We start from the raw sequence: 16,260 nt of genomic DNA on the forward strand, positions 1-16,260 counted from the left end.
AAGACAAAAGCTATGCAGTCTGTGAAATCTGCACCGCCAGAGTCAAATATTTGGATACCACAGCAAATTTACAAGTACATGTGTCTAGACACCATAGCGATGTAGCGTCGAATGCTAATTTTAAAATAAAAGGAGGTGCTCAACGTACAATTGAAGAAGTTAACCTTTCGAAACTACCAGCAACTTCAACTAGTGCAACAAAAATAGCGCAGTCAGTAGTTGTTTTTATTTGCAAAGACATGTGCCCTCTAACTGTTGTGGAGTATAAAGGATTTCGTAATATGATTAAAATGCTGGAGCCCCGTTTCACCTTTTCTTCCCGACAACACACCACGGACATCGCTCTGCCAAATTTGTACCAGGAAGTCAAAGCGACAGTGCTGGACTCACTTAGCTCAGCAGAGACAGTTGCTTTGACATGCGACGCTTGTACTTGAGCCACTGAATCATACATAACTGTTACAGCACATCACGTAACTGATCAGTGGAATCTTCAGTCACACAGATGAACAAATTCCCCTTTTCAGGTTGCACAAAAAGTGTTCCATTGATGGGCATTGCAGGGGTGTACTTACTTTTATTAACACTTAATTTTAATAACACTTATATATTGTCAGTGTTTGCTTTGATGAATTCTTCAAGCAATTGAATTTTTGATTTATATTTGTTTATGTTACGATAACATAAAAAGTGCTTCGTTTTGATGCTGCACTATGTAAGACCTCGGTGTTACATTGTTTACTTTTTTCATGTTAAAGAAATAGTTGACATATCGCTAAAGTGGCTGTTGTTTGTTTATTTGACATGACTTCTGACAAGGAAGATTTTAATTTCTCCATTCATTTTGAACTTAAAGAGAGAGTGTTTTTGTTTCCTCTAGTGAAAGTATCCCTCTATTTTAGTTGAGATAACTCATGTCAAGCATTTAACAGTTTGGACTGTTTACTGTGAGTTTTCCTTCCTACAATTAACACAAACACAAATATCGTCTGGCTTTTAGTATCGCATTATATTGTATTGTCTCCCCTGTATTGTGATACATAATTTATCACCAGATTCTTGCCAATAAACACCCCTATTTCAAAGTAGTCACAAATACATTTTAATATATTTTACTGCACAACTCCCTGTATAACAGTTCAAATTGCATGTATGAATTAACCAACAAATAGGTTTGTGCACTTTTATTGGTCAACCATCATAAATGACTCATATTTTTGACTATATGCTTTTCTTGCAGTTACCTGTTTATTTGTTAAAAGTTATGAAAGACAGTTGAGTTCTTTGCTTTCTTTCCATTCTACATTGGTTGACCAATGTACAGTGTGTTCTTCTATTTGTTATTATTCATATAGTGGATTTTACGTTATGTAACTTCTTTTTGTGAAACCCTACTGTAGGCGTGGACACGTCTATGTGTTGGAGGCTATTATAAACAAAGCCGTTCATCTTTTTTTTTCACTGCAAACATTTTTTATTGTTCTTGTTTTTGTTCTTTTGTTTCTTTTTATAAAAGACATTGTGCTTCACTTTCGTGGCTCTACATCACCCATGTAGATGATTTGTATGGTTTGCTCTTGCTATAGTTCCTGTCATATGTTATTAAATGGTAAATTAAACACCTTGACATTACCAGTGATACTGGTATACAACAGATTGGGGGTAATCTTTTTGTTTGTTTTGTTTGTTTGTTGTTTTTCCTACAATTCTCTCTCCCCAATGGGTTTAACCCCATAATAATATGAGGCCAGAATAGATTCAGTTACTCTTAATCAAAAACCCTTTGATTAGAAGCCCCAGTATGTTTCTAAGCTATTGTTCAGTTGCATTCAGTTTCATGCTGTCATTTATTTTTTTTCCTTGGAGGATTGCATGGAAACAGTGTTGCCATGGTGCATTTTGGATAGGTTATGGGACATGACATGAAATCATTGTTTCCAAAGGCCTTATTCCTATTTAATTTTGTGTGAAACAAACAAATGCATGGAATAAAAGAGGCATACACACACACACACAGACACACACAGATATGTATGTATTATATACATGTGTATAATATATACACATATATATAATTTACATGTATATATAATTTACATGTATATTTATTACTAATGATATATATCCGGTCTTTAAGTCTAATGTCATTAGTCGTTTCCGGGTTCAAACTCTACTTTCGGTCCCAAAGTCAAAAGAACAGTACGGTAACACTGAGGGTTAGAAACTATCTTAATCCTTTCATCTTTAATGAAATGATCAGTGTTGCTGCTCTAGCAGGTGTAACAATTAAGTTTAACACCCAGGCATCCATGAAAACAGGATTTGTGAAGTTAGCAGGAAGGTAGCTCGCTTTCCACCTAAACATGATAAAGCATGTTCTGACTGAGGGATTTTTGAAAAAAATTAAAACATATAGCTCTGCTATCCCTTCCGACATAAACGAAGAGAGAAAATTAAACAGCAGTGACATTCGTAGTGTTCCTGAAGTTGAGCTAGCTGGTATATAATGATGTGCTATGTGGTGGCTAGCTACACAGCTATGGTTAGCACAATTGAAACACATTAATGCACAGTGACATTGGAGGATGAATGCTAACTTTTTTCCACTCAATAAAAGTTAACGTGAGGGTTCACGATTGTTAGGGATAACTGAGATAATTCATCCACAATACAAGGTTAGTCATTAATATACTGCTGCATGGGCTGAGTCGTAGTTACATCGTAAGGGTTTAAATACTGAGCTTTAAAATGAATAGTGGTAATAAACCGAGAGAGCCTAAGAGTGATCACTGACTTTTTTAGGGTCTTGTTTAGATTAAATAGAACAAGATACAAAACATTAAAACAGGTTAAAAACACAACAGCCTTAATAAACGCAGATTAGTTCAGACCCGGAAGCAGGATTCATACACTTATATACACTTCAAGACCGGATTGAAAATATTGTATGTATATTTCATTCCATGAACCTTGGCTGTAGGATATCAGTGTTTTAACACTGTAATTATAGTCAGTTTCTTATCATCAGTCAGGGTAATACCTAAAGAAATCAGAAATGGGACAAATTTTCACGGTATATGCCTCCCCATTTGTTTTTGCTGATGTACAGCTTATGTAGTTGAATCATTTTATTGGATGGTGTGACAAAGTTTATTGACTTGTTTTTCATCACTGTTTTGGTCTGTATTCCTAGCATGACACAAGCTTCAGTTAGCATTCAGAGATATTATTGACAGTTTCCTTTTAAAGAATAAATAAAAAGGTGTGCCTCTAATTGTACATCTAATTGTGACAAAAGTTTCCAGATAACACATATTGAATTTCATATCCATTCAGTCTGTGTATTGTAAGTTAAAAAAAAAGTGCTGCTGAGATATAATTAACTGTGATCGGACACCCCACAACAACTCAGTTTTTTTTCACTTTTTAAAGCATTGTGGCCAACAGTCTATATCCTTTACTGAACTCCTCCTTTTCCCAAGTGTTTCTCAGACAGCTAGCACAAGGTACCATGTAAAACTACTTTGAGAACAACTCAAGCTCTGCAGTATACCTCTACTCCTCTTTCTGACAAGTGGTGACACAGTAACTGTCGATCTTTCCTCCCCCATTATGGAGGAGGTTTCACATTTCTGTACTCCAGGCTGCCAGCCTTCTTTTCAGTCTCAGTATTTCTCTTTGAAACTTGCCATACTCAGAGAAATCAAATCACGACGTATCGAACAGCACCACTCTCAAATAGTGGCTTCTTTGACAAGACTGCAGACAACTTTCCAAACCGTGTATGGTGTATTTTTACTTATTGTAGCTGGCTGTTCAATAGCACTGGGGGAAAAAAGGGTCATTTGAATGGTTGGTCAGGTATAAAATGTGTTGAAACTACTGCTCTTTTGTTACATCGATGGCCATTTAGTTAAAAGTTTAACAATTGCCACAAGAAGGAGGTCGTCGGTGGGGGGGGTGTTGACAGCTTGGTTCTTTCTCGTGTTTTGAAGGAACTCAAGTCAAACAAGGCTATAGCTTCAATGCACAAATGTTTATATTATGGACATAAATTACACGGTGTCTTATATTTTACTGATACCTCAACATCCACATTGTGGCTCCGTGAAGAGGTCATTTTAAGGTTATTCTTTGCTAGTGTTTTTGAAATCTGAATGCAAATTACGAAGAAACTGAATAAAAGACGTTGAATGTACGAAAATATCTGTAGCTTACTGACTCGGTATAAACACTGCAAATTGTCAATTTCCCAGGGATCTGTGTGGTCATTGCTTTGTATTTAAATAAAAAAGGAACATTTGATTGTGGTGAATGATTAAGGAGATGAAGTACTCGTGTGCTTTAAAGGTATGGATATCTCTCACTGGCTTCCGCATAACCCACTGGGACCTGTGCTGACAGTAGCTGCTGGATGGATTTAACTTCTCTGCCAGATGCTTTTCTGGCTCTGGGGTATTCCTGGGGTAGATACTCATGAGAAACTGGTTTTAAGCCTGTGTTACATGACTCACTTCTTTTTTTTTTTTTTTTTTTTTTCATTTGGAGGATATATTACAGAATAGCTAATTCTCTGGGGCAATTTGGTGGTGATATTGTGCCTGGTGTGCACAGTTCATCATAATGACGCACAGTCTGTGAAAGTTATTTTCAAAAATGTATTCATTTCATTATACTGTGTAGTTAAAAAGAAACCCTCAAGAACTTGGTGATTAAAAAGGAAGATGTAACAGAGCTCCGAGGAGGAAAAAAAAATAAAGACTGACAGTTATTTACATTTGGTTTGAAAGCAACAAAGAGGAGCCACTGCAGGCCAAATAAGACCCAAATCGAATATATTATTACACAGCTAAAGTGGAAATTGCGCTGGAATTTAATTGGGATATAAGTATTTAAACTTCAGGCTTTTCCATTAATCCTTCACTATACACGAACTAAATTCATCATAGTCAGCACGTACCACTGCACTGTAAACAAAAAAAGGTATTTAGTTGTATTCTGATTATTCCTACAAGGTACACTGATAGAGAAATTAACAACACAGTATGGCAGTTTGTATTGATTTAATTTGATTGATTGAAATGTCTTTATATCTTTATGTATTGTGTTAAGTTATCAATTTATTATATCTCATATAAACAGTGCAACTTCAATATTTGTTTAAAGTTGCTGTTTAGTGTTACTAATGAAGTATTAAACATAGAAGATGCAGTGAGTCACCTACTGTAGGTCACAATTGGATTTTTTTTTTTTGCACTCTTTAGTCAACATTGATCTTTTCTTGTAACTGAATGCAGTTGTGTGGTTTAATACACTCTGTTTACAAAGATAGGAACACATGGTTTGCATCTAGTGTCTGCCATTGTCATTGTGTCATACCCAAAGGTAAATGTAAGTACTATGTCTTGGTTTTTTTTGACGTCATTCAGTGCAATTAAGTCTAGGCATTCAATATTTTCTCGTCACCTTACAACACAGAAAGGGAGATGTGCAACAGAATGACAGGCTGTTTGTAGACGTTGAAGCTCTAGCCGCACTTCTGGCGTGAAGAACGATTGCATTACTTGACCAGCAAGTTTTGGGTTGTCATCTTAATCAGTGTCATCATGTAAAAGTTTTAACTAAACAATAAAATAAGACAAAAATGAATAAACTAGGTATAGTGTGAAGTAGGGGCAGCACGGTGGCTCGGTGGTTAGCACAGGTTGTGAGCTTCCTCTTGGTATTCCAGCATCCTCTCATAGTCCAAACAAGACATACAATTCTTGGGGTTAGGCTAACTGCGGATTTAGATTGCCTATAGGTGTGAATGTGAGTGTGAGCGGTTGTGTGTCTTTCTTTGTTCACCCTGTGTCAGATCGCTAACCTGTCCAGGGTGTACCCGAAACCTCCTGATAAGGATGAGTAGAAGAGCATGGGATGGATAGATGAATGAATGGGTGGATGAATGGATAGTGTCAGGTACATTTTTCACATCATTTATTTTGCAATTTAAAATCTTGTGTTGAAGGACGTCAATGGCATAAGATGCAGTGATCCTTAATATTAGACTAACCCAGTCTCTTGGATTATTTAAGCTGATTTTAACAATGATTTTTAATTTTAACACACACCAAAGGACAAATCTGCATTGATTCTCAGTTATCTAACCAATCTTAGGCAAATAATAAGTATTGGCTTGTAATAAGGACACCCATTCTAACAGGTGTAACATTGATTGAAATGCATAGAAATCCATGAAATAGAACAGTGCAGAGGCACAGGGCAATGTTAATTATAATCATTATCCACACAGTTTGCTGAATGATAGTGTTCTAGCAGCTGCTAAATGGAAATCACTGAGGATAATGTTAAAACCAAGATAACCAAGCCCATCTTCATTCCAAGCGCATCAAATGTAGCCTTTTTTTTTCAAGCTGCTATGTCTCATAAATACGAACAAGGTGTCCTTTGGTAACTGTGCCTTGATGGACTAGTCATAGTAGCTGGCAACCCACTTTCATTCCCCATTTCTTGTCTAGGGCTAATGTTGTGAATTGGTGTATTTTAATCAAAACTACAACCTACGTTACTTTGGTGTGTGATCCTAGTAAAAACATTTTTTCATCATTATTATCTCTTTGTTTCCCTGCGCAAGAAAGAATAGATAATAACTGCAACAATATACACAATTTAGTTAACAGCTTTGCATCCCTATGAAGTATTCCTACACACCTAAATTAATATTGGGTGTGTATGGTTTCTGGTTTTAAGCATGCAAATATCCAGAAAGATTACCCTTATTTTGTCATCTGTTGCAACCATCTTTCACCCTTAATTAATGCTGTAGGATGATAAAGGGGTGCTAGATAGGTTATAACAAGATTATTAAAACCTGAGTCATCTGCTCCCAGTTAAAACAAATGTGTAACGTGCATATGAATGTGTGAACACTACAAAATAGAAATTATACTTTTTATTTCAAGTTAACATTTTAATCACTCTCAACATAGATGTGACAAACCTTGGTTTGAAACCCTAAGTTTCATCAACATTAATAATAATAATAATGATGGATTGGATTTATATAGCGCTTTTCAAGGCACCCAAAGCGCTTTACAATACCACTATTCATTCACTCTCACATTCACACACTGGTGGAGGCAAGCTACAGTTGTAGCCACAGCTGCCCTGGGGCAGAGTGACAGAAGCGAGGCTGCCATATCGCGCCATCGGCCCCTCTGGCCAACACCAGTAGGCAAGTAGGGTAAAGTGTCTTGCCCAGGGACACAATGACCAGGACAGAGAGCCCAGGGATCGAACCGGCGACCTTCCGGTTACATATGCGATTCCCAACCCCCTGAGCCACGGTCGCCCACAATTAAAGCAGTCCTCTAGGACAAGTTTGAGAATAAACATACAGATATAGATATGCTACGTTTATTACTATATAATAAAATATAAACTCTTCTAAACAGTGAAGTCTAAACTTCCCTCACCCCCGTCACCTCTTCCACCTCATCTGGAAGAGGCAATAATAGTTTTTTTTATATTATATCATATTATATTATATTACATGTATTTTGCTGCAGAATATTTAACCTACACCTACCTGCAGTGACAATTGTATCAACGGCATTGGAGTTATTCAGTCTAACAAATTAATAGAATAAAAATGTGATGGCAAATTTTTAACATTTGCAGCCCTTTGCATCCATTCACCTCAACAACACTTTCCCACAAATTTTTGCAGTAATGATTTTTCCTCTGCCAACATTATGCTACATTTCATATTTTCACTGAACTCAAGTCAGTTCAGGTTGTTCTTAAGTTTGAGTGATATGCAGTGTGCAAGTGCAGACCAAGGGTAGAGAATGAATATAAAAAGCTCTGGCGTATACAATGGATGCACTTTAAACTGCTGTGGACCTTCTTGTACTTTTCCTTTTTGCACTTACATCTATACAGACATAAAGTGACATCTGAACTGTGCAGTGAAAATTCACCACAGTACTGGAGAACAGCATATACTGTAGGCGAGGATTTACAAACAGCTGACAAATTAAAAGCACAGTCCAACAATTAAATGAGTATGTGAGGGATATTCTAAAAAGGTTTCAGTGCTTAAACCCCTCATTACATATAATAAAAAACTGACACGGTCAGATGAGTCATCGTCATGCTCTTTATAAGCGGTGAGTGCATGTACAGCTTGCACCAAGAGAGTAGAACAGACCTGATTGCAGTAAGGGTATACAAACATCTTGCGGGCATGGTTTGCGTCCACCCGGAGAAGTGTTCTGGAAACCTTTCTATTTTGATGAGTGGTCTCTTCTAGCATGACAATGCCGCTATCCACAGTGCACCAGGTGTCACTGATTAGTTTACCAGTAATGAAAATGATGCAAATCATAGGCCTGATCCTTAGAGTTATCAGATCTCATCCAAGTTGCACACCTATGTGACAATGCTCTCCATTACCATCATCAAAACTCCAAATGAGAGAATATCTTTTGATTGAACAATGCTATATTCACCCACTAGAGAGAGGGAATAAAAACTGGTGAACTAATGCTGAAGTCAAACTTCTCTGATAACACACAGTGGCCTGACACACTAGCACATCTAGTTAATGTTACTGTTTTACTGATGTTAAACCAACAGAGAGAAAAAAAAATGAATTGAACATTTTAGGTGTAGGCCTTCTGTGGTAGGGAAACCCTGATGTGGGCAGCCAAGATAACAGTCTGCTTGGGTGTATACCTTTGTGACCACTCACCGCGTTTCATCTTCACTTTAAAATCAATTTTAAGTTCATAGAAAAAACACTAACAAATTCCCAAATTCCAGAGTTTTAATTATTTAAGCCATTTCATTTGGAATTTCCTGTATAGTTCTTAAAACCTTAAAACAGCTTTCCCAAACACACTGCTAACAGTAGGAACAAATTCATAAACGAACTAAGTAATCCTTTGATGCACATTGATATTTTATGCCAAACTGATTACAACAGGACAGCAAGACGGGGAACAGTCTTGCTTCCATATTAAATTCTACTCATTGACAGCTTTTTTTTAGTGTAAAGTAAATCTCCCTATTTAATCACAAATTATATTGCAATGAGTTCCATGCAGACTCAAAGTAAAAGAGGACTCTTGAATAATTCAATATGAACCTTTGGGACAAGAGTGCAAATAGAATTACTCAGCCTGCCGACAGCAATTTCCACCATTTTCAAAAAAGATATTTAGGTAAACACAAAAATAAAGCTCCAGAAGAAAGACATTTCATATATACATATGGATATGCTGATGAATAAATCAACAAGTGGACTGTACAAGATAATTAACCCCCGAGGAGTCATAGCTTGCATTATCTTATCAGATATATGTAGTGAGTCAAGAAAGTTGTATAATTTCAATTCAGTGGGGGTCTTTTCAGTGGGGATGGTGAAAACACAACCCAAATGACTCCATTATTTGAGTCCGATTAGAACGCGTAATTGTGATATTTAGGATAGGAATGCATAAAATAGTTTCTGTTTTGTTTGTTGTTTGTTTGTTTTTTCCCAAATAAACGCTGTAATAATCACATCTTCTGCATTGCACTGATTGACCACCAACCACTGTTTTGTTTTAATCCCCAACTACTCTATAGTCATAAATGGATTCAGAGCCTGAAATTATTCTCAAGGTGACATCTTCTTTGGTGTTTAGTCCAAAAGTCCATTTAAGAAAACACAAATACAAAAACAATGTACTTTCCCAGAACCCAGGGTAATCAAATAGCAGTTTTGGTATTAAAATAAGGTTGTTTTTTTTATTTTCTTTTTTTTCTGGACCATTCTTTGTTCTTTCTTGTTCATCAGTCCATAAGAATGCTTTCAGAAGTAATTTAGCCCAGTTTTTGCTAAATTGCAAACTCCTGATGAATAGTTTCAAGTTTGTTTTTGTTTTTTAAAGAGAAACGATGACCTACCATTGCTGCCTTTGCTAATATCTTCCTAAATGTCTTTTGCAGTCAACTATGGTTTTCAAACGTCCTTCTTAGTAACTCTACAAGCAGTTCTCGTAGAGTCATTGAGCCATTGATGATTAGTCAATATTATAAGGACGAACATGACGCCATTTTATTCATGTGTTTTGGCTGGTGCTTCTTTTGTGTGCAAGATAGCAGTGTTCTGTATGGTTAAACCTTATTTGACAAGGAGTCATTACTTCATCTACAATAAGTATTTGCATGTAGATATTTTAGTGTAGTATAATAAAACTACTCTAGGACTATTCATAGATTACATTTGTACATTCATTTTATTCGCCATTGAAACATATTTGTTCTCCATTATCCAACAACCTACAATTATGAGCCTTTCAGAAGCTGCCACAGAACACAATACGTTTTTTTTTTCCTTTATAATTTGTTTCACACCAAACAAATCATTGTTTTGTTTTGGGGCAGAGAGCGACTGGGGACATTTTGTTTCAAATAACATGACAGTTTCTTTCCTTGTCAGTACATTTCTTATCAGGGGTCACAGGAAGTCACAGTTGAAAACTATGACATGAATGAATCCTTTTTTTTTTCTTCTTCTCCATTATTTAAGACCTTCTGTCAGCTTGATTGCAGAAAATACATGTTTTCAAGCTATTTGAAGGCATTGTCTCAGAACTTAAAACCCACTCACTACTTAATCCACATTTGCAGTGGCAGTTCCCTACAATATTTTAACAAGTGCAGCGGGATATTAAAAGTATCTGTTGGTTGTTTCTGATTAGCTGCCACTGAACCTTGACTATAATCCCATAAGCTCAGCCTCACGGCATACAGACTCTGGACAAGTCTACTGATGGACGAATTGCAAAGGAGCTGTTCTCCTAACTAGTCCTTCTAATCCATCATACAAGGCTTAACACACATAACCTCGGATGGAAAATCCCTCGCATGGCCTATTTGTCCAGATGACCACGCCACAACCACAGGTTTATGAGATCAGTCAGCTGTGAAGATGCCCATCAAACAACATATACCCTTAGTTTTTTTTATGCGCCTTATCCTTATTTAGATAAAATGCATCAACCAAATGAGAGTCCTTGGCTATTCCTTAACTTCATGTAACAACAGGAAATAGCCTAACAAAGGCTGTTCAAAGAGTGAACGATATGTAAATCTCATCATTTTGCTGACTTTGAGCTTTTATGTATTTGGAGTGCTGATTATGCATCTACATGCTTAAAAAAGAAGAAAAAAGTGGCACCTTTATGAACCTATGCAAAACAGCATGAGATCCAGGTTAGCACTGATGGCTGGTGAATAACACTCCTTTGTCCTCATCAATATGTATTTTTTTGTAATGGCACGTATCTGAGAACCATTATTTTTATGGATTCTATATATTGCATTTATATGTATTGAGATATTGATGAATTCTATACAGTTAGTTTAAAAAAAAAAAGCAGGAAACATTGATTTGTCTTTTTAAAACAAGAATACAAAAAACACAAGACCTGCATTTTAAACAGTATCAACAATGATATAGTGTTCTTCTGTTTGTTTTCACCTCAGCCTCCTAAATTCACAGGAATCGCTTCCCCTCACCTAATAGGTCTTCACACAAACTGTGCTCAAAATCACGGAAATCTACAAGTTAAAGTAAAAGTAATATTATGCAGGAGGTCCTGGAGATTTTACAGCATGTATCTGCTGTGACTTGATATGACCCTTTAAGTAGATTTGCTGGTGAGGAGAGAAAAATGGCAGTCATCAATCATTCTGAGTCAGTGTAGGATGATTGGCATATCAATCCTCATTCAAGCTGTCTATACCCATTAGTGAGCCAAATTATATGGAAACCCTAATGTGTTTAAAAATTATTATTCTATGTTCTCTTCTACAAAGCTTCTAATGAGTTAAACTTGGATTTTTTTAATTTTATCAAAGTGTTAATAATAACAATAATAGTCCTCCAGTTTTTTCCCAGTTTAAATGCAAGACCAATTAATTATGTGAGCAATTTACTGTGTTTAATCTCCATAAGTTAATCCTCTAATCTTGACTAAAAAAACTGTACAACTTCTCAGTCTATATCACTGGGGATGGTAGTGAATACTTCCCCGACGTGCCTGCAAGTGATATCATCAGCAAGGATTTTAAACTAATGGAAAGTACCACACTTCTTTTCCTGAATTCTTCTTTACGGCCCCCAGAGGCAGTGAAGGAGGAGCAGTGGGAGGGAGCGCAATTTCAGCCAGGCAGAGATGCTGCACAGTCTGTTGTAATGTTAGTTGCAATTTCAGAGAGTAAAGATGGAGCACATATTTCTGCTTGATTAGCAAACTGGCAGATAGATCATCCATCTACTGAATGTACAATTATAATACAGAACGGCAGAAATCGTGCTTTCTGTATGGTGGGGAGGGTCAGTGAAAAAAACACCTCTAAAATAAATCAACCAGCTGTGGATGCAAATTGTTATTTAATGTGTGTACTGTCTGTATAAACCTAAGACTAAAAAAAGTAAAAGAACAATGAAAAGATAACAGATAAGTATGGGAAACTTTGTCATGAATATTAGATAACGCTGATTCTAAATAAAAACTTCAAACAAACATGTGATTACACAGATTTTTTTCCATTAAAATATTGAGGAAAGTTTTTGTTGTTCTGTAAACCTTTGGAATAAGTCTGCAAAAGTTTGGTGACTACTTAATATTTCAGTTACTATGAAAAGAGTAAGCAAATGCAGACTTAAAAAACAACTGCATGAAAAAATACATTTTCAGCCCAGTCAGTGACCAAGCGATTCTTGGTTAGAAACATTTAAAGATGCCAGGAACATTTCCGTTAATGGAGGTTGAGTCACGAAAGCTTCCCAAAAGAAATGATTGTAGAGTTGCTAACAAGGCAGTTCAAAAAGCACAGCTAAAAGAGATATAGGAAGGTATGAGCAAACTCAGGAGTGGTGCGTCATTGTTTTACTGTTCAGCAGTGCCTTCAAAATCATGAATTATCATGAAAAGAAAACCCAGAACGCCACCTCAACACTATTTGTCAAAATTTAAATTTACCATTTAAACTAGCATGATTTACTTTTGAACCTGTGTTAAAGTAAGGACCTTTTGGACACATGGATGAGTCCTAAAATTTATAAGAACACCACCAAAGTGTCATTATGATTCTTTGGGCTTAGGCTGCAGCCAGTGGCAACAGGAACAATTTACTTGTTGAGAACATAAGAATCACACAGACCTTAGAAAGCTATAGCTGAAAAGAAGTTTCTAAAACAGGATAACAGCCCTAAACAAACCTCATATTTCAAAAGTTCCTCAAGAGGCAGAAATTAAAGGTTTTGTCATTGCCGTCACAGTTCCTCAGCCCAGTTTCTTTGAAAGTCTTTTGACAGCAGGGCATACAAAAATCCTACAGAATCTATTTTTGGAGGGTTTAAGTCCACCCCAGACCTTTTCCCCCACACTCTTTTCCCTCTTTCCTGTGTACTATCTTATCAAATAAAGCCTTGAATGCCAAAAGTAAATCTGAAACTGAACTTTCTGAGCTGAAGGAGTTCATAACTACTGACTGACTACACAAGGTGCCAAACCTCTGCTTTGGGCCATTTATTATTATTATTTTTTTTATTATTGTCAAACTGTAAATGAAGGCAATGTTCCATAAAATATTGAAAACATTTCATCTTTAATTTTACACCTTCTGGAAATTATGTCGTCTTTTACTTCGAATGTAACAGTAACAGAATTTTTTAGTGTACACTTTTTTTCCCCCTGCAATGCCTCTGATTTAGCGTCCTCAACCTACCCACATGGATCAGGACTATCTTTTTGCAACCACATGTGGTACACAAGCAAAGGAAGCAATTTCCCTCATTTCCCTCAAAATGTATTTGGAAAGACAAAATCATCAGCATTTATTTTTATAGCTACAGACACTATAATCCTTTTAAATGTGATCTTGATGTAGATGAAGCTCACAAATAGACTGTGCACTATACTTACTTGAAGTGATTGCATGTGAACACATATACTTTTGCTAGATATGAATGTGTGGCTGGTTGGAAAAGAGATATTATTTGCATTTAGTAAGAGTTAAATTGCTGCATCCACAGATACAACTGTCAAGGGGAACATGAGAAAAGCAATTGACAAAGACACAATAGTGGAATTTGATGTGCATATGATTGTAGTAGAGGTGGCAAAGAAGTATGAGTCTAATAGAATACCATCTGTTTTCCTCTTTCATGCACATTTCCACACAGTTCAATGACTTAAGTGCAAGTCTGACCTGTGAGTCCTTGCTTTCTGATCGACCCTTATTATCATTACCACAGATTTCCAACTGTGCACAATAAGAGGTCGGCAAAGGCAGACATTAAATGCATTTTGGTGAATGAATACTTAAAAAGAAAAAACTTCTTAGACATAAAGACAGTCATCCATTTTTTACTGCTAAGTGGATCACTTTTTTAACACACCCGAAACTCTGGCTGATTGGGTCCCACACCCAATTTCACACCTTGGCTCAGGTGATTAGAGGATCATCAGGGGGTCCTTTTGTCCCTCTGTGGGGGTCACTCCCACTAGGTTTATATCTGGGACTCTCCACCATTTGACCTTAGAACTGAAGAAGCTTCTCGGATGAGAGGTGAAACGTCTTCAAGCAACTTAAAGAAGTCCAGACGCTTTTCTTTGCAAGCTCCTTTGACTACGATGACCTGGATGACTGAGAACCTTCACAGACATACTGACTGAGAACCTTCACAGACATCACTTTTTTAAGTTGCGTAAACTTACCTTCAGTGTATTACTGTGGAAGAGTTGCTGTATGTTCACTACCACCCAATGAAATCTATTGATCCATGTTGCTAAATTCAATCACTGCAATAGCAAAAGCAATGGTAAAGCGATTCAGAAAGGCAAAATGAAATACAATGATACAACAATAAATGCAATTCCCCTTTTTGTTTGACTTTTGTTTTATAAATGAAAGCACATTGAGGCAGCTGTTGTTGTGATTTGGCAAATAGAACTGAGTTAAATTGAAATTGAATTGAATTACAATACACATCAAATACATTGTTTTTAGGATTAAAATGATATAAAACCATCAATAGATTTGTTCATTAACACTTTTTATAATTGTGCTATAGTTAATGTAAACTCTAAAACAATAAAACGACTCACTGTGTACTTGTAATGCATACGTGTTTGAGTCCTTGCTGTCACTTTACTCTGACGTTTTTATGTAACGAATATCATTGAGGGCTCATGTTTTGCTTGGTACCATAAAAAAGTCACAGTTTGAGGATTTTAGGAGTATCTAAAAATAAAATATCCTATCAAAATGTATGCATAATTAATAATTGGTCATTTTAAGTACAGAACTGGAGTCATCTTTCTCATTGCCCTTGTCATTCATCTTGTGTCGCTGTAGAAGTTTCGGGTTTTGCCCAGCTCATGCGTTTGATGCAAATGTTACAGCAGTAAGTCTGTCATTTTGAGGGGTTTTATGATGCACTGTGCCATCCTGCAAATTGCCTTTTTCTTTTCCGTCATCTCTATCATAATTTCTAAAGGCCTGTTTATAAAAATGACATTTCTTTAGGAGGATAGCTATAGTTGGTTCTAGAAGGAAGTTCAAATAATTCATTTCCTTTTTAAAAAAAAATTATAAAAGCAAAGAAATTACACTCAAAAAATAAATGCTTAGTAAAGGTTTCTGTTTTACAATAATCTGTCAGTGTTGAAATGATATAATAAAAAAATAATAATAAAGTTTTGTGGTAAGATTAATAATAAATATATATGTTATTCTGCAGTATTAATAACGGCATTTGTAAAAAAAAAAAAAAATGAACATGATAACTGATGTGGTAGTGACACGCTTCCTCAAATAATCCATCTTTGTTTGTATGTATCTGTATCTTTCCAGATAGAAAATTGTCCCAAAAATGAGGTAGTGATTGCTGACCACCCCATATGTTTCTTGTCATGGGAAACTTCAATAGCTTAAAGTGCATCTGTCAAAAAATAATGCAGTCAGCAGGAGCTGTCCTTTTCCATTTGTGAGCAACATAATGCTTCTATCTGAGTGCTGGCAGGAAGCAAATAGTATGACTCCTGATTATTTTGAATTTATGAATCTTTAAGCGATACTCTGGGTCATGTCAGCCATACTAATTGTGAAATATTTCCAAGAGAAAAGTGCAGTCAGTATCTGGTTTCCTACCAATCTGTGGTATTATCAAGATGGGGATAATCAAGAAATGCA

The sequence above is a fragment of the Simochromis diagramma genome, unplaced genomic scaffold (genome assembly GCF_900408965.1).
Source record: "Simochromis diagramma unplaced genomic scaffold, fSimDia1.1 OVJJ01000602.1, whole genome shotgun sequence".
NCBI lineage: Eukaryota > Metazoa > Chordata > Actinopteri > Cichliformes > Cichlidae > Simochromis > Simochromis diagramma.